Raw genomic sequence first — 21,433 nt, 5'->3', positions numbered from 1 at the left:
CCTGAGCATCTGAAATGTCAGGGGGGCAGCACTCTGCTGGGACAGATATTTACCCTTTTGGTGGGGGGGGGGAGAAGTTTGCGCTGAACCTGTCAGCTAGGATGTTGGCAATGTCTGTGGGTTCGGTGTATTTTTTGTCATTTTGGACTAATTATGAGCATATCTGGGAATTACCACCCAGGTTCCAAACATAACTAAAGAAAGCCTTGTGATTATCCTTAGTGTCCTGTGCAATTTTTCTCTTGAAGCTGGCCTTAGACGGTTTTATGAGTGCCCGTAGTTTTTTGCTAATACTGATCAGAGATGCCTTCCCTTTCTGGGATTTTGCTCTGTCATGTAGTAGCTTCCTCCTTCTATTGTATAATTTGTTTATGGCTGGGGTCCACCAGACAGGACGTCTGCCTTTGGAGGATTGGGTCTTGGTTTTATTTTGGATTGCATGATCCATGCATTCCTGAAGGTGTTCATAGAATGTGTTTATAAAGGATTCTGTGATCTGGGCCGTATTTTCCACAGGCCCAGGGACTTTGAAGGATTCCACCTCAGTTTTGAGGAGTGTGAAATTTGCTTTAGAGAAGTTTTTCACTGTGATTTTCTGGGCAGGGGGTGGGGTCGGGATGTGAATATCCAGTGAGATTAGTTTATGGTCTGATCTTACCAGTGAGGGATACACTTCTGGTCTGGAGCATAGAGTCCCCATGTTGATGATGATCAGGTCCAGTATGTTTTCCCCTCTTGTGGGAGTGGTAACAAGTTGTTCCATAGCATTTGAGTTTATAAATTCTAGGAACCTTTGGGCTAGGGTGTTGGAGCTAGAGTAATGCTCCCAGTCTATGTTTGGGTAGTTGAAGTCGCCCAATATAATGGTGTTTGGAGAGACCTTCATATTTTCCAGTGTTCTCAGGAAGGCCGAGTAGGGTTCCTGGGTTTGGGAGGGTGGTCTGTAGCAGGCTATAAACTGGAAGGCAGTTTTACCCACTGTTAGTTGCACATGGATAGTCTCTGATGCTTCGTGCTGTGCCACCAACCTGGAGGTGAGAGTATCTTTGACGAATATTGATACTCCCCCTCCTTTTATGGTTTGGTCCAAGTTTTGGGGCCGAAAAGCATGGTATGAGGTATAACCTGGTAGTGCTGGGGTACTCTCGGGAGCCTTGAACCAGGTTTCTGTTACTGCACAGATATCGATGTTCTCCAGGCTAAGGAGAGTTTTGAGTGCGTGCATCTTGAGGTTTAGACTTCTGGCGTTGAGTAGCATTACTCTTAGTTTCTTATCCCTTGTGATACCTATGGAGGTGGGTTTGTCTTTTGAGCCTTGCCTAAAAAAGGCACTATGGGGGTAGCAAGAGCCTTTGCCAATATCCGAAAGCCCAGAGGTGATAGGTGCAAGCCGTCCCTAGCGAAGCATCGTGGCTTGTCGAGCATGTCTTCCCAGGCTGACAGGCAGAGATATGATGTGAGTTGCTTCACTGCAAAGCCACTAGAGGGCAGCAGAGCTCTGAGAAGAGTATATCGCGCTGGGTTCCTGCTGCCCTTGTGGAGGGCTAACACCTATGACTGCATTCTGAGGAAGGATCACGAGATTACTGTCATTTGCCAAGAACAGATCCATGTGAATATCTTGAGACAATCCATCCTTCAAGGCCTACAGTTGACCTCCTGGTGGAGAAAGTAATGTTACAGATATGAACAGCTGTAGTATCTGGTCACACATAAAGAGAGACATGTAGGCTGTCATGCTATTGCCATGCAACAGTGATAGGGAGTCTTTAGTTTATGTCTGTCACTATTCTGCATTGTTTAAAGTTTAAAGTCTGGTATAACATTACATTAGTAAACTCAAACATACAGCAGTAAGTTTAACAAAATAGATATGCTTCTGTCATGAGGAACAGCTTATTTCCATTCCCTAAAAACTGACAAATCAATTTGCCACCCCAAGAATGCAGTTTCATGGATCCTTAACACTTACATCTACCTCTGTCCTCACTACTGCCACTCTCATGACCACTCTCATGATGCTAAGTGCTTGCTGCTTCCTCTACATGTTCAGCATGGAGCCATTCAAACAATCTGCATATTTCCACAAGCCTCCACCAGTTCTACCCTCATGACAAGTGAGTTCCTCATCAGGATTTATTTTCGTTTGCCCCATGCATTTTTGCTGTCTCCTCCTTTGGAGCCTCTTTGCAGAGTATATCATCCGCCTTATTAGTGCCCATACAGGTCATTATTAGATTGACAGTTGTTGATGAACATAATATGCCTGTAATGGAAGAAGTTGTTCTAACTACAATGTATTCTGTTAATATTAATTTGTATATTACTTGCCATTTTGGCATCTATAAACGAATGAATACTATTTATTAGCAACTTAGTCTAGTCTCATTTTTTCCTCACGTGCTACTGAATCTGTGCTGTATTTGTTTTCTGTTTATGTATTTACTGTCTCTTATTGCACACTGTCTTTATAATAATGCATCTTGTTTCTTGCCAGTTGTTTAGGTCATGGCTTGAATTAGTTCATAAAACTGGTTAAAAATAAATATAATATCCTCCCTGGTCTTTACAGCAGGAACCCTGCGCGATCTACTCTTCTCAGAGCTCTGCTGTCCTCTAGTGGCTTTACAGTGAAGCAACTCACATCATATTTTGTAGCCAGATGACTAATCACCTGTCATACTTTATTCAGACTGAACTTTTAGTATTTCATGTCAAAATTGCTTTAATGCAGGACCAATTGTTTCAGCATAAATACTAAATTTTGCTGTTACAAATGCATTTGTAAATAAAAGTTGTGCTTTATCGTGTTGTTACGTTATTTTAGTTATTTATTTGCATTTGTTTACCAGGAAAGAGCACTGATCCACATAGACCTTTTCAGTCTTGGCAAGCAAGCACTGCCTGGTTAACAGACTTGTTCAGAATCAGACATGAGGCAAATGGGTGTTGTAGGAATCAAACCCAGGTCTGCAAGAAGCAGCTTGTGAAAGCTCAGAACCTTAATCCTCTGGGGTAGCTGCCAGACAACTGTTAACAATCAATAGTTTTCAAAAATGTTTAGAACGTATCTGTTTTCACAGTGGTACAACATCTGAATTAAATCATGGGCATAACACAAATTGCAGAATGCTTTTCTTAACATACTTCTGTCCTGATAAGTGAAACGCAAAACTGTGTTCAGTAACAAATCCTATGGTTATTTGTTTTGCCAGTATCATTTTATTTACAGTGAGTAGATGCCCAAGGTTATGGTGTGACTCTTGTATAGCATATGAGTGATCAATCACTTTCAATACTGCTGTTATCTGGCAGAATGGAATCCAGGAGAATTTCCAGATTATTGTCACTACTAAAAACAGTGAATAATCCTGCCTCCATACATTGCTTTAAAAGAATAATTTGCATAAAATGTAGAGTTGTATAATATTCCATGATACAACAAGGTGAATAGGCAACTATTTTGTTTCAGTTATCCTGCTGAACAAGTTCAGCATACAGGCCACTTTGACTCACTTAGTATTTTCTTATTCATTTTAGTGAAGTTTAGGATTAAACTGTTCTCAGTTTTTTTTTTGTATACATGTACTAGTGAGAAATAGGCCTTTACAACAAATCAGAACAATATGAAACATGATATGGCAAACACATTTAGTGGAAACCTAATTGTGCAGCAGTTCGCCACAATATGGGTGATTATTAAGGAGATAGGAAAATGCATTCATAAAATATGTTTTCCATTTTATCTGAGGTAACTTAACCTCAGAATAGATTCAAGTAATGAAATGAGGTATAGTTTGCCAGTATGGATGTGTAGTGCGGTAGCCTCACGAATAAAAGTATGTATTTTTGAGCAAATTGTTTTGTTAGCAGGTTCTGATTGAAAGTGTCTGTTGAGTCATGCTTTGATTGAACAGGGCTTTGAGCACTGTCTCTAGTGTGCATTATGAAATATTACACAAAAATAATAGATTCAAGTAGCTTCTTCTGTGCTCACTGTGTAAGTACTTTGGAATGCTGATATGTACCAGCTGTTATAACCTGCATAAACTCTTTCATTACATGGACATGACAAGAACTTGCATTTAAATTTAGTGATCTTCCTTGTCTGAAAGACAGGTAGAAGAAATGATTTGTATATCTCCATCTGGGATAACTTTAGATTTATTACTCTGAAGAATATGAAACCCATCAAGCAGAATGCTTAGTGGTAAATCAATAAGCAAGTGCTGCAGAAAATGTGTCTGCAAACAATATCACTATCTGGAAAGTAATGAGAGAAACACTTACATGGTAACACAGTCTGGAAAGATAATTAATGAAGCATAGTTTTATGTAGGCTTCTCAGTATGTCTAACCACCAACGATAAAATGAACCACTTCTGTTTTACAAAGCTTCAAAATGAACTGAAGTGGCATTATTAAGACAGTAACTGTAAAACAAACAAGAAGCACAGTTTAGATGACCACCTATTTCTACTTTGAAACCCCTTTATTTATGTTTTACTTTAAGTAAAGTTCTGATGTGATTGCTGATGTGAAATGCTCTGTACTGATGCTAAATATTAACCGGCAGTCTTAAAAAAACTTGTAATTAGTGTAAATCTCTTATGGTTTAATTATGTCTTCCTACATACATCTTCATACATTATAATTTGTCTTTTAAAACCTGTTTTGAAAATTAATTTAAACATTTTCAGTATTCCATTCCTTTTCACAGAACCAGAATTAGCCATCCTGGATATCTTAGCTGACAAATTTAGAGGAGACTTTACCCCACCCACAATTATAACACCCTCTAATGAGGGTTGGGCCTTGGGCTGGCAACCTGAGCCCATAAAAACCATAACTGCTACAGAAACAACGATCACTGAAAGGTGCTTGTTGCCCGGTGTACCACGTGGTGCCTAAACAGGAAAGTGTGAGAAAGAGACAATTATAACTATTCACAGATTCCACAATCCCAGCCATGCCCTTTAATTACAACAGAAAAAGTTATCTCAGCCATCTCAAAAGCTAAGAACTTGTCATCCATGGGCCATGATAAAAGAACACAAGCATTATTATCAGTGCCAAATATGGTCAATCTGAATCTCAACTTAACCAAGTCTCTCCATTGGTTACATTCCTAAAACCTGGAGAACAGCCATTGTAATGCAATTACACTGAAGCAGTGGAAGGAGGATATGCAATACATACGGCATATCTGGACCCAGCCATGGCCTCTGACACTATTCCCCATGCAGACTTTATTGACAGACTTATAAATCTGAATATGAATCCTTATGTGATGCTTTGGATAGATAACTGGTTATCTGACAGAACCCATGTGTTTAAAGTTGCAGATGCCACTTCTGACGAAAAAGAAATACCAGTGATATTCCACAGGGCCCAATGTTGGGCCTTTTCCTATTTGACATCTCTTTCTCAGACCTTCAGGCCAACATTCCTGGCCTATAGTTATCTAAGTTTGCAGGTGATTCTAAAGTGAGTGCTGTTATTCTATCTTCCACTGATTCACAGTTCCTACAGTTCCTACAAGGATGATGGTCTCAAGTTTCTCAAGTTAAATGTTAAAAATGTAGCATAGCTCATTTTGGTAAACAAAACTTTTTCACATCCCATATATGTGACACATAGCTCCAATCAGACACTGTTATGTGGAATTAAAGTACTCTCATTGAAATTTCCTTATCGTCTGATCATCATGTCACCATAGTAGTTCAGACATTCTACTTAAAAAGTATCTCATCAGACCCATTATTGAATATAATGCACCATTTTGCATGTATTTGTCTAAATATATAATTAAAAAGATAAAGGGTCAGAAAAAAATTACTTATTAGAACAAACTGGCAGCCCTCTTTCTGTATTCAGTCTCTTATAGACTACTCTATGGAGATCTGTGTCTAGATTTTTGCTCCACGAATGATCCAACCCTCTTTGACCCTCTCTTCCTTCACATAACAAGTGATACCTCAAATACCCAGTTAAAGGAACTAAACCTTTATCAACAGATAAGTAAGTAATTGCACCTATAGCTGACTCTGACCACATTGAGATTCATATCCGAATGTATTCCTCACCTTGGGAGCAAATGATGTTTGGCTACAAACCAATTTGTCCAGGAACATCTGCAGAAGGGTGTTTGATAAATATTTTAGGGGGATTTAAGAGAGTGGGGGAGATGAAAGAGTTAAATGGAAGGAGGGATGATTGGGAGGAAATGAGGTAAGGGTAGGGAGGGGCTTAAGGGGTTTAGGCAAGTGTAGCTGGGTAAGGAATCACATTTTGGCGTGGACTTGCTAGGACAGGTTCATGTCCGAGATGACCTGTAGGAGTGTTGGTGGGCAGATAGACCTTGGGTCAAGGTAGGTTGACTGAGGAGCTGAGTAATTGTAGTTCAGAAATTTAATTTAATTTTTTTTTTTTTTAGAGAGCAAATGTAGAACAATGGTTTCTGTGGTTAACAAGGGTTTACCTCTGTGGGGTTTTTACCTTTTGGTGGCTTTGTGTTGAAGTGTTTTGTCTGCTTATTTAGGTTATGCTTCTGTTTGGTTTCTGTTATGTTCAGTTATCGTTGGGTGGTCATGGTCCTGGTCTAAGCTTGGTTGGGGGGTGGTACAGCAGAGGTGTAGATGGGAGTGCTGTAGTGAGTTCACTCCAGGAGTCATTTTAGTTCTATGACATGCTGCAGTTGTCAGTGATGTTTGTTTGGGTCCATTTTAGGGTGTGGTCTGTTCATGATGTCTGCTGCTTGTTTCCATTTTGTGAACATGTTGTGGTGTAGGGATTTTGCCACAGGGATATATTGTGCTTATTCCTGGTGGTTTTGTGGTTTGGTTGATTTTGGCTGAGCTGTGAGTCTCGGATTAGATTATTTTCACGGGCTGTGTTCGCACACATGCGTGGTTGTAATGTTAACTGTCAAGGGGGTAGGTTGGAAAGTAATGTTGAGGGATGGACACACATCATGTATTTTTTTTTTCTTTTTTGCCATTTGTTGTGCTGTGCACCATGGGGTGAGTTTGGGGGTGGTTATCTGGCTTGGAGGTACATTGGTGGTGACCGGCTGATGTATTGTGCCTCTTGTATCTGGGCTGCACTCGCTGAACTCACAGGTGACAATTGGTGGTGCTTTGCAGGCTTTCAGACATTGTTGCTGACTGCGCATGCGCATTGCAAGAAAGTGGCTTTGGAGTTATGGAGTGTTGTTTCGGTCAGTTCCAGTTGGAAATGGTGGTTTGCTGGCAGGTTTCTGGGATTATTGTTGATGGAGAAGGATGGGCATTGGGTTCAGACTTCATGTCTTTCCAGGTATGCTTGCTGTCGAGATCCGGTTGCTCATTTTTTTTTTTTCTTGGCATCTGGACAGGGGAACTGGGATCTGCTTTTGTGTTGCTGTCAGTTGCTTTGCATGCTGTTATACTACAGTCGGTGTGTAGTCAGCTTTTGTTTACAACAAAAAGCATATGTGAAAGCAACTGTCTACCTTTCTTTTTCAGGATATTATGAATTACAAGCTGAGCAATGTTTTATAACCCACAGATTAATTTAGGAGAACATGAAATGTACATTTATTTAAAGAATGTTGACAAGATTCCTACTCAGAAAATACTATAAAACTTTATTCTTGGAAGTGCTGAAATGAAACAGATATATCTTACATTATTTACACTTGAGAAAGCGTCTCTTAATAGAAAGTGAAGCAAGGTAGAATATTAACTGTGCTTAAAGTGTAAAATAGACAGGCTTATTGTCTGTTTCTACTGTCCAGTAAATGCAACTAACATTAAATTCAAAAGATTCATTACTTTTTCTATGAGAAAATTTCTCAATGTTTCCCTTTCATTACCCCAGAGTAAACTTTGTTTCAAACACTCCTTAACTACTCCTAGTTTATTTATCACAGTGATCAACAACTGACACACACATATTACACATACAGCATCATATGGACTATACTGCAATATAAGTTTCAGTACTTGAAAGTGTGTTCTGTGCAGGCATTATTAGGCATTTATGTACTGTATGTCATGTACCTGATTTGTATATTAGGCAGGAGCCACTCTAGCAATGCTGGCAATAATCTATTCACATGGCATGCAATGTCTCCACTGGTACATTGATAAGTAGAGATCATATGTCACCTTAGTCTTTCTGCTTCCCTGTTTATTATTAATGTTAAATCTAAAGGCATTTTCTCATTGATGCACATTTGTGTGGTGCTGTTACCTTTATGCTGTCTGGGTGAATTGGCATTTACAGATTATATCTGAGATTCCTTTGGTGCTGTTTGACATGCAGATATTTTAAATAATTTCAATTGTGTTTCTTTTAATGTTATACTTCAGTACAGGAAATGGCAAAATAAGTACAATAGCTGTATGTCTAAGATGCTGGCAGGATGAATGGGCATGCCTATCTTGGGGGGGGGGCGCATAGTCAGGTCACACTGTTGCACTTAGTTTTCGTGGTGGACAACTGGAAAAAAAACTTTGAGGTGCTTCTAGAGGATACATAGGATGGACAGGATGTCCTGCTGATGTCAGTCCTTGAAGAGAGGAGTTTAGGTTCAGTGCTGACACCTGTTACATGCCCCCTTTTACATGCCACCCTCATGGTTTTCTGAGTGTGCACAGGAGTGAGGAACAAATTAGAAAAATACTCTTTGACAGCAGTTTCAGTGTCCCAGATAATTGATCTCCTTACTAGCCTTGGATGTTGAGCAGATCGGGTTGGAGGAGATCAGGCAGGCAGAGTATAGATATAGATAGATATTCTGGGTAGAGAATATTAGGTAAAACAGTAACTGTATCCTAAACATTAAATATAGGTGGAATATGTGGCAAGTGAATGCTCTAAGCTGCAAACAACAAATTTCAAGAATATAACAGTAAGGGGCATCGGTAGGGGTTGGGATTTGGTTGAGTGGTGAGGTATTATCTGGTAGCACAGGGTGCAAGGTTTGATAATTAGAATGCCCTTTGGAGTTTAGAGGTATTGCACCTGGTACAGTAGGTTGTCCGGTGGCACAGCCTATTCATTGTTTAAATGGGCGGGGCCTTGTCTCGATTGGCAGGTGATTAGTAAGTGGGGAAAAAAGCTGTATATATGATAGCTCACTCCTTGCCTTGCTAAAACGGTTTGTGGTATCTTTCACACCCCCCTTTTGTGACTCACACTAGTGACACTGCTATGTGTAGTAGGCATGGGGGGTGTGATGTAGCTCAACCTTAAAGTGTATTGCAGACATGCTTTCACTTCGGTGTTCCTGACTAGGGCTCAAATGGTTCTGGCCCTGCTAATCGGGAGAAAGTACTGAAGGGTAGAAAGGGGAAGACGGGGAGTAGAGGGTGGAAGAGAGGGAAAAAAAAGGCAACATTACACTGTTTGTGCCTGATTCCATGGGTAAGACATTGATAGTTATAAGTACAGCATTTGTAGCAGCAATCTTATGCATTGATGGTGCCTGGGAGTCTATGGGTAAGGCGTTGATAGGTATAGGCACTGAAATTCATGTTAATGTAACTGTTTTGATTCCCTATAAGTTTGAACAGGAATAGTTAAAATGAGTGGGAAAAGAAGAAGAAATGGAGAGAGGGAAGGGAAAAGGTAAATAAAAAAAAGCAGCTCTGGGCCATTGCCCCACTCTTATTTACTGCTTTGTCCAGATGTTTTGCTGTAAGAGGTATGGCTCACACTCACTTCTGCTTTTACTTTTACTAGCTCCGTTTACTGGGGGTAAATGCATATAAACTGTTTTATATACTTCTTTCATGGGCTGTTTAAGGCAATAATATGATTCAGTACTATTCACTATCTAGATCAGTAAAGTGACACAATGTGTGAAAGACTTTTAAATATGGAATGTCGACTAACATTAACTTTTGTGGGACAAATGAGGATTGTTCCATGACATAAAGAACACTTGAGGGGTTTAGGTAGGTTATGGAGGTGCTCAACTTGTCCAGGTGATGCCATGGGAAGGTTCAGAGGTGGTGTGCATCCAGAAGTCTGATGCAAACGGTGGAGGATACTGAGGTCTGCATGGGATGTGGATTACAGTTTTCAGGGGCAAAAATAATTAATTTAGTCCAGGTTGGCAAAACATTAGTTGACGGACAATGAAAATCATAATTTTATAATGTAAAAGTATTTCTTTTATTAAACACAAGTGCCCAAGTCAGAACACTAATGTGTTGCTCATCATTAGTGGATAATAATTTCATTGGTAAATACATTGTTGTTACTGGAGCGGATCCATTTGCCTAGTTGGCAGCATATTTAATGTAGACTAAATTTTAAGATGATGGTCTACTAACATGCTTAGGACCATGGCAGTACAATTGTCCAACAGTACACTTATTGAGATTTACACTACACCATTAAGTTGGATTTCTTAGTATATTTCATACATCATACTCTCATTACATACATACATAAGGTAATGGTTCTGCTGGGGTGGGTTATTATATTTTTCTTATATTGCATAGTGGGACTTTTGGAAGGAAATTTCAATTTTTGTTATTACATATTGGGTGGGAAACAGGGTTACAGCTAGGCAGGTTGGTGGTCAGTACCCTTGTATGGTTTCACGTGGCATTGGGTAATGTTTTGGAGTTGACTCTGGGACTCATTAGGCTATTACTGGTAGTTAGGGTACAGGATATTAATTAAGGTACAGAAGTTATACAAAATTGTGATTATTATAGTATTGGATAGGGATTATTGGATTATTTTAACCATTTAGTCAACTGGTGGTTTTGAGTATTTATATGACAGGGTGTTAGGTTGATGATAAGGATCCAGTTTGGTTTAAGGTGAATTTGGAACACCGAATGATGTTTGGCTTAGTCCTTCTTCTGTGGGTAGTTAGGTCTGACACATTTCAGTATGAGGCAGGGGGAACAGTCTGGTCAGGCTGGTGGGAGGAAAAGAAGGACAGGCTTGCCCTCTTCTGTTCCCCCTCTGGTGTTTGGAGGTTCATTTCAATGAGTGGGGAGAGGAAAGTGAGCAGGTGGAGGCTGCTTGATAAATAAGCAAATGGAGGTAAGGACGCTACTTATTTGGTTGGAGGCATAATTCAATAAATGGTACATGAAGTGAGTTGTTGGACGCTGCTTCATAAGTTAGTGAGTAGAGGTATGGATGCTGCTTACTGGGTCAGGATGAGTACGGTCACACTGTCCTGACTTAATTGGTTGGATGTGTAATTCAAAAAATGGTATATGAAGTGAGTTGTTGGACGCTGCTTCATAAGTAAAGTGTGGGGTCAGGATGAATAAGGTCACAATGTCCTGATTGACATTACATGGATGCTTATGCTGTGATTAAAATCAACAATACTATGTTCATCTGTAATTAAATATTGGTTATCAAAGTTATGTTATGGAAGTTTAATAAAGGTCGTCAAATGACATTCGGTGTGATGTGTTTATTGAAATGGACCGGGACAAACTTCCTTTACATGTCAGGCAGAGTAATATCCTTGCCTCTTTCAAGGTAATCTTAGATAATTGGATGGGTAGCCTCAAATTCTTTACCCGTCTGTCTTGCCCTCCTTGAGAGTGGAGGGAACTTTTGAATAGGGGGTTTTGGCTAGGCTTGTAGCATTTTGCAGAGTGATTACCCAGTACCTACCTATGAACCTATGATATATAGTAATTATTATATAATGTTAAACTTCATATTTGTTTGAGTCCATTGGTCTCAGTAAGTTTGATTATATATATATATATATATATATATATATATATATATACATATATATATATATATATATATATATATATATATATATATATATATATATACATACACACACACACACACACATATATATATATGTATATATATATATATATATATATATATATATATATATATATATATATATATACACATACATATATATATATATATATATATAGGTTTACTATTAAATGTGCGAATGCACTCCGTGCGAACGGCGACCCCATCGACGCGTTTGCGGGAACCGAAACACCAAAACCATTTCGATAGTGAACCGAAACCGCGAAACTCCGACGATCGACATTACCGGCCGCGCAACACCTCCACACCCATGCTACCATGGGTCGGATGGGGGCGAGGTTTTGCCGTTCGCACATCTGGGCGTTGGTGTTGTGATGTTCGGAGTTCCGCGTTCGGGCAATGCGCGTCGCACAAACCGGGATCGACAATTTGATAGTAAACCTATATATATATATATATATATATATATATATATATGTCTTGAAATTTAATAGCTGTGTTCAGTCTTACAATGTTTGATTACATTGGTCTTGTAACTTAATGTCAGTGTTTAATTTTACCTGTGATAGTTGTATGTCTGAAGTTTTCTCTCCAGACTCAGAAGTGTAGCTGGTTCAACAAGTGCCCTGGGCCAGTACTATGAACCAGTGCCTGATCTCCTTAGCTCTTCAAGGGAAGAGAAAAATGATAAGCTTATTACAGCTAGATCTATACACACTCCCATCTCTTCCACTGAGCAAAAAAAAAAAAGGACATTCTTTCTACTGGTACATCAACCTGTTGGCTAGATACACGACAGCAGCCCCCTCCATCTCTCCTACCCCAGCCATTCAGGTCTCATTTCTGTGCCTGCCCCAACCCTCTTTATTATAAACATTGTTTAAACTGCTGCAAACTGTTTGCTGCAAATGTAGCTAAATTATTAACTCTTTCTTTGGACTGGTGAACCTTGATTACTGTAGCTTTACATTGTCATTACTTTGTATGCTCATGGCACCTGTTGGTACGTTCTAGCTTATTTGTGTTTAATTGCAAGATAATTGTTCCTTTATCTTTGATGATTTGTCCCTTATCCCCTCTCTGTGGGGGATGGATGGAACTGTAGCACATTGTAATTCTTGATTTTATTTTTATTATCCTACTCATTTGCTTATTTTAGGGTATAGGTTTGGATAATGAAAGCTGATTATACAATTTTATGTACAAGTGCTCTCTCTCTCTCTCTCTCTCTCTCTATATATATATATATATATATATATATATATATATATATATTGGCCTGCCAGGTAGAAAAACTGTGGTGTGTGCTGTGTAGACTTATTTCAATGACCACAGCTTTGTTTTAGGAATGTTTTAAGAATGTTCACAGCTTCTCAAAGTTCATTTATAGGGATTTTATATTGTTCTACAAGTTACTTAATGTGGATTTTGAATTATTCACTTGATGTTCCCCCTCTTTTCTTCTTTGCTAACTAATACTCGCTCTCACAGTTTAACAGTTATTAGACTGATTCCCTCTAACCATGAGGGCAGTTGTTTGGTGTGCTCTCCACAGTCCTCGAGGAGCCTTCATGTAATGCCACTTTTATTCTTTTTTTGTAGCTATGCACATTTGGAGGATAGTCCTTTCTGAGTGTGTGTTGTCTTTCACATTTACAACTTTGCTTGTGGGCCTTTGTATTGGGAAAATCATGCTCACAGAGTGCCAGTGTTGTTAATTTTTGTAGTCATTTAGTCCTTTAAATTCTAGTGGAGGTTACAGTTACACATGGGTTTAAATTAAAAAGGATATTTTTTCTGATGTTCAGGGAAATGAAGAGGAACATAATTTTCTGTTTTTTGTTGCCGTTATGTAGCTTCTTTTACTGGGGGCTCATTTTCTGTCTGACTTGAGCAGCTATCCTTATGACAGCTCAATTTATTCTTATTGTGCTCTTTTGCTGGTGGAACAGGAGTTAGCAGACATACTGAAGAAGTATGTCACCTTTACCCTCCTTCCAATTTGTTTATGTTCACTTTTGATGAGTGGCTCATCACTAGTGCAGACTGTTGCAAACAATCCAGGGGAAGTCCTTACTGCGTATACAGACTGCAAGTATATTTTCTTATCATTTTTCAAAGTTTTGCATTAATTAGGAGATTTTATATTTTAAGTTAACTAAAATCACATTTCTTTTGCCAGAATCCTAAGCGTGGATATAGACGAGCCTACATCAGATATGGTATGATGTGCAAATTATTTTAAGAGATTAACATTCCTTCCAGTATAAGGATATTTATTCAAACACATAAATGAAATTAATATGGCAGAAGTGGCAGCAAAAAAGTTAACTATATTCATAGTGAAGCATGCTTACTATATTATCAAGCATATAATTATAAGTGTGAAACATAATAATTTAGTGTATGAGTTGCATGTTTAATTCCACATTTGGGGCATATTCTACAGAGAAGGAAAGCTTTGTCTTGGGAAGGTAACACCACAGAAATCTAATGAATACATCAGATATTTCTAGCTAATATCCTCATCATGAGTCTAATGTAATGAGTATCAATTATTTGCACATTCTTATATTGCTTTCCTTATTGGAGAAACGTTATTCCAGATAATCATTATGGAATAAAAGTAAGTTGGCAGGTTTTTTTTTATGTCAAACATTTCTCACTATTCACTGTAAAAGCTCCATAAATTGCATCCACTGTTTTATAAGCTAAGTGAAGTAATAAAACTTTTAAATTAGTGTTTCAATTATATTCATGTGTAGCAGAGTTCTCATAACTGTTTCAGTTTTGTCTAAATTGGTCTCACTGAACTGACATATGTTTATCTGCCAAAATATTTAGAGTCATTCACTGAATAGCTTGGTCATTTTTTTCATTTTACCAATATAATGTTCTTTGTTTCAACATATGTGCCTGAAAACTTTGAAGTAGCACAAACAGAACAGGATTGTATTAAAAAATTCTCACTCACATTTACTTTTCTTTAAACATGTGAGTTGCATGACATAATAAACATGACATATAAGGTTGTTAAAGGCAAAACAGTTTAGAATGGAAGCTGCTCTACTAAGGATTGATCAGCTTCTAAAACAGATCCATTCCAGAGTACACAAAGTAGCCTAATTTAGTAATTACCATAGAAATGGCTGTTTCTTTTTCATTTTATATTTTATCGAATCAGTACACAACAGTCACATGAATAAAAAACTTATAAATAGTATCTATGGTTTATGCAATTACATGACAAACTGATGTATCACAGATCATACCTCTCAACATCGTAGCACAACAATTTTGGGGCAAAATTAAACATAATTGGGCTCAAAGGCCAAAATCAAATACATATTTTAAATATTTATGTTATAAACTTAGAAAGTTGATAGAATAACAGGATTTGTGTTAGCATGCATTTTTTTTCTGAAGGATATTAAGTCTAAGACTCAAATGTATGTCATTATTTAGTCACTTCAATCTGCAATGATTTGTCAGAAAACATCAAATGTTATGAGGAACAGGCCAACAATAAGACAAAGATGTGGACATTTTGCAAAACGTTGGACAATTGACAGGTATGCTGCAGACCAACAGGAAGATTATGGTATTAAGTAAAATGGCCATTGTGAAATGGCAATCAGACATTTTTGTATTAGTTTTATATAGTTGCCTGTCAAAAGGAATAGTGGCAGCAATCTAAATCAGTATAATTTATTATAAATAACATTGCAAATAAATTGCTGTATTGATAAGGCAGAACCTATCTGCACAAAATATAATGAAAATGTTAGAGTGTGCTCAACAATATACTAAAGTTGAAAGTAACTTTGCTACAAATATGCAACATAAATAAGGTATAAGATAAAGCTTGTTTAAATGAAGAAATAGAGTTTAGTAATATGTGATCAGCATCCATACTAAATTACCATGGCTTGGAAAATAAGAAATCTGCTGAATGGACATTAGAGGAAAAACAAGGAAGCTTAAAAATAATATTATCAAGTTAGCATTTGCGTCAGCATCTGCAACAATTAGTATTGTTTCTACAGGATGAGCAATTCTCCAAAACAGAATACCAAGAGGAAATGTATATGTATGTGCATGACTAAAATTGTATATAAAGATCTGTATGAATCCAGTTATGTTGGAGGTATTGGTAGAGACACATTTGTCTTGAGGTAAATGTTATATCTCTCACATCATCTGTACAATATGAGAAGTAAAGTGGAACAGTACTTTAAGCTGTAACAGAAGTACATGTGGTTTATTATAAAAGTTATTGGTTACTGCTCTTAAAGACAGGTGCTGCAAAGTATATTCTCTCATCAGTGTATATTATGCAAGTTTCTGTATGCAACAGACTGTGAATGCAAATATAACCAGACTTTGATTTTAGCAGAATCCAGCCAGCAAGACTGAGTGTCTTAAGAAGACTTCAAATCCATCACAGTAAGCTCCATATAATTTTTCAATGGCAAACTAGCCTGCATTTGAACCTAAAATCTGCATTCAAACACAGGGGGAGTGATGGTAAGCCCTGCAGAGGGTCACTTCAGTTAAATTGCAGTAACTAACATTTGTACGTATGTGTAAATCCTAAAGAGAAGTATTCCAGTTTATGCAGCTTGCAGTAGTAAAGTTTTTTAGACGTCTACATCCGGAGTGAGACTGAAGTTCAAGTCGCAGTGCCATAACTTCTCTAACAAAAGGTAGATATCTACTAGCACAGTAGTCCACTGCCTGTTGTGCTTTCCCAGCTTCTCGAGTGACTTTGAAAAATTTCTAGCCATCAGCAACAACAGCCTGATCACCTGTTTTCTTGCTAACTGGTAAGACTTTTTTCTGTGTCGCATATTTAGTGTGGATGATATTAGACAGTTTGTATATTATTAGACAGTTTAGATGTCATTTGCTGTTTATTTCTTGTTTAAATTGCCTTTGCATTACTATTTCTATATATTAATTGTTCCCTTAGTTGCCTGCATGCTTTTTATACTTGTTATTTGTTAGTCACTTAGTTTATTAGTGGAGCTTTTCTCCTCGGGCCTCTGCTGAAAATGGACATGTATCCAGCCAGACTAGCCCGGTCAACAAATGTAAAATAAAATAAAATAAATAAAATAAATTTGACAGTATGGATATTATTTATAATTCATGCAGGAGTAAACTAAACTTTAGTAAATTGCAATGTTGGTATACACAGCACATTAGTAAATGTAAAACCTTATTAGGGCAGGTTGATAGTAAGGCATTATGCAAATGTATTACAATATTTGACTGGTATCTCAAAGAAAACCATGTGGAATATGACAAATGTTTATTGCGTGCTTCAACAAAAATGCATTTTGTGTCTTATGCCATAAAAAGTATTGCATCATATTGCTAAAAAAATAGCCTGTAAAGACAGATCTGTTCATGATAAAGAATTAACTAAGGGTAAAGTGTTTCTATTATATTCAGATGTTGGACAATTATATTCTGTCACCAGATGTAAAAGTTGTTTTATCTCAGCGTTACTACAGTCAAATCAGTTACTGATAGCACCTCTAGTACATTTTGTTACAAAAGAATGTAATAAACTTCTAAAAGACAGACACAATGAGTTTAGGAAGCTTAGACAAGTTATACATACATCTTTTAAAAAGTGCATAGGAGTTTCAAATTCAGCAGAACAGCTTACTAAAGAATGTCAGAAAGACCATGCAACATTACAGGAAATTCAACAGCAGTTACAGGATAAAGGAAATAAATTAGCTAAACTGATAGAGACTGGGAACTTCCTGCATGCACAGCTAATGTGTGCAAAAGAAATATATTTTATAATATGTTTATGTTTTGAAAATGGTTAAGCATGCATGGTAGGATGGCAGGATCTGATGTCTGGACAAATCATTCTCAAATGTTTTACTTTCATTCAGTTAAAGCAAGACATTTATCAGTAGTACAGTATATAACTGCTAAGCTAATAGCATAGTCAAAAGGTACACAACAGCTTTAGTGTCTAAAAATTAAATAAAAATAGTTACACGAAACAGTTCTAGTGCATACAGTTAAATGAAAATAGCTAATAAGAGTAAAGATTTCAAGTCACAAGACTGACATGCTTGTATAAAGATAAACAGATACAAGACAGACATGCATGTATGTTCTTCTCATCTAGAGTACATTTGTTTACAATGCACAAAAGCAAAGGCAGACAACAGCAAATATAAATAATGTAAATATAAACATGTGTTAGTTAACCTAATATCTATTTTATTTTTTTTTACAATTTTTTTTTATAATTGTATAGTAACACCAAACAGTTAAGTTCAGAATTTTAAAAAGAAAATCACAGATGATATGTCAGTTTTTGTAAAATTAATGGCAGGACAGTTAAATAGATAAATAAATAAAAAAATACTGAAATCCATGTAAGCTAATTTTAATGTAGTATAAATGCGTAGTTATGCAAATCACAATCAAATTAAAGGAAAAATGCCAAAATAATTAACTATAGTTTATAGAGTATAAAATGTGAGCTCAGATCTTCGTAGACTAGATGAATAGTTACAGGAAATGTGGGAAAGATAAGATAAACAAGACTGATTGCCAGACAAGTAGCTTGAGTTTTTCTAAAGCATCATTGTTATTAAAACATAATTGTTAAAATGTTTACATGTAACACTATTTGGTAATTGTAATAAAATGTCACAATTGTGCATAAATGTCACTTATAATCTGTTTGCAAGTAAATGTCATCAAGTACAGCCAGCAAATGGGCTATAGTATACATACAGTTCAAATCAATTGTACAGGAGGGTGTAAATACCTACTAGAGGTAGCAAACAGCAAAAGTTAAAAAAAATGATCAAATCGGATAAAAATCAAAAGTTTGTAAGTATCCTACTATGGTAACATTCTATTCTCACAGCATAAAGCAGGTAAACAGTGCTGCAGTACTACAGGGGGAGATGTACTTTCTCAGTTTTACACTGACTGTATAAGCAGTACTGCACAAGGGTCTAAAATAAAGCTACAGAAAAAAAAAATAAACAACAAGGGTCTAAAATAAAGCTACAGGAAGAAATATCTCATTCCTTCTTGACAATACTCTTTTAGGGGGAGGGAAAAACAGATATTAGTGTAGTAGAAATACTGGTAAACTGGATTAAACCTGACAGGATAAGATATTTTACAAGTTGTTAATAGCTATCATAATGGTTATTATTGTATTGTTTAGTATTAAATTGTATTTACAACCTGTTAAACTGTAAAGCTATGCAAGAGATGGTTTAAAAAGCACAAGATGATTTAAAATTGCTTTATTACAGCTATACAAGAGAAAGTAAAGATATGTAAAAAATTGAACAAGATTGGTCACTATTTTTAATATGTTTTTGGCAAAACAATGTTGATATAAAAAAGCATGAATAGGTTTTAATTAAGTGTGCAGTTTAAAATAACAGGACATATGCCTTTGGTGCTAGTTCCACTAGATATTTCTAAAGAGACATAAACATTTTCCAAGATTTTGCTTAATATTAATGTTATTAAATTTGTAAGATTAGACTAAATGTACTTTATAGTCTTTGTATGTACATAAAATGTCACAATTGTGAATATAATAGAAACACTTTACCCTTAGTTACCCTTGAGAATTCAGTACAAATGATAGTCTTTGTTTGTACAAATGCAGAAGAATTCAGTACAAATGAAATTAATGCCTAGTAATGAATATGTGTGAAAAGCCATACTTAAAGAAAAAATGGATTCAGGGTACCTACTAGATTGAAATGCATGAACAGCAAACAGTCTGTGTAAATACATACTGTACAGAATACATTGTAATAAATTCAAAATTAATTTGTCAAGTTGTAATATCACTGGTTTTACCCGAGTTAGAGGAAAATTATATTAAAATATTGTACTCATACAGCTAATAGACTAATATGTACATAGCATTCTTTAAGCCCAGTTCAGTACTTTATGTTCACTTCACTGTCAACCAAGATGTTAATGGGCAGTTCAGAGACATAAACACAATGTTATGGTTAAAATGACATTGAAACTGTATATTTTCAGCAGTGTATAAATGCTTGCAGTAGCACATGGTTCTTGTCTCTTATAGTTAATTCAACAGTTGCAAAGAGTTAATGGAACAGTTCTAAGTCATAACTTAAATTCTGTAATTGCAAAATAATAAATTAATCAAGTTAAACTAAAGCAGACACAGCTCATAATTGATGAAATATTTTCACAGAATGGTCTGCAAAAGAAAAAGTTGTTAGATACATTCAGTTTTGATAGTAATACTTGATATCATTGTAAAATTGCATTTTGACTTGTATAAAAAGAAAACTAAAGGTTTTGTTTCTTAGCAAAAATACATATCAGTATAAAGTGTTTTGAGTACATTAAAATAAAAAGAATGAATTGTAAGATTATGCTCAACAGAGTTTTAAGGTTGAAAGTAATTCTGTTACAAATATGTAACATAAATAAGGTATACAATAAAGCTTGCTTAAATGCAGAAACAGAGTTTAGTAATATGTGATCAGCATTCATACTAAATGACCATGGCTTGGAAAATAAGGAATCTGCTGAATGGACATTTTTCCCTTACAGACTTAAAAACAGGATGTATGCAAGAGCAAAAATGCAAAATCTGCTTTTAAAAAATGGACAATGACACTGTGACAATGTGTTTCCTCAAAAACATGTTTTTCTGCATGGACAACAGGACATGTTTATCAGCATTGGCACAAGAACAGATGTTCTTATACAAAGATCCAAATAGAATACAGGATGTTCACACTGTCAGAAAAGCTGGTCTCTTATAAATTCAGCAAAAATGTGACAAGACATTGTTAAACAAGGAAGCTTAAAAATAATATTATCAAGTCAGCATTTGCGTCAGCGTCTGCAACAATTAGTATTGTTTCTACAGGATGAGCAATTCTCCAAAATAGAATACCAACAGGAAATGTATATATATGTGCATGACTAAAATTGTATATAAAGATCTGTATGAATCCAGTTATGTTGGAGGTATTGGTAGAGACACATTTGTCTCGAGGTAAATGTTATATCTCTCACATCATCTGTACTATATGAGAAGTAAAGTGGAACAGTACTTTAAGCTGTAACAGAAGTATGTGTGGTTTATTATAAAAGTTATTGGTTACTGCTCTTAAAGACAGGTGCTGCAAAGTATATTCTCTCATCAGTGTATATTCTGCAAGTTTCTGTATGCAACAGACTGTGAATGCAAATATAACCAGACTTTGATTTTAGCAGAATCCAGCCAGTAAGACTGAGTGTCTTAAGAAGACTTCAAATCTATAATAGTAAGCTCCATATAATTTTTCAGAAAAATTAAAAATAAGTTAACCCTGATGGTAGAATAAGACATAGAAATAAATTATATAACAACAAAAAGACATAACTTAATGGAGATAAGTAATTGTATTACAGCTACCTTAGGAGTACATTTAAGAAAGCTAGTATGGAACCTAAGGGAACCACAAGGAAACTCAAAGCTGAATATGAAGGTAAATAGCCACTGAAGCCCCCCCCCAAAAAATAAATAAATAACAAAAAAAAAACTACAAGTATTTCTTTAACTGTGTCGGGACATTAAGAAACAATACTCAACAATATTTGGGGCTGTATAGATCAA

The sequence above is a fragment of the Protopterus annectens genome, chromosome 7.part0, assembly GCF_019279795.1.
Source record: "Protopterus annectens isolate FY-2018-M chromosome 7.part0, PAN1.0, whole genome shotgun sequence".
Lineage (NCBI taxonomy): Eukaryota > Metazoa > Chordata > Ceratodontiformes > Protopteridae > Protopterus > Protopterus annectens.
The sequence above is the reverse complement of the archived record's forward strand: the minus strand, read 5'-3'. Positions refer to the sequence as shown.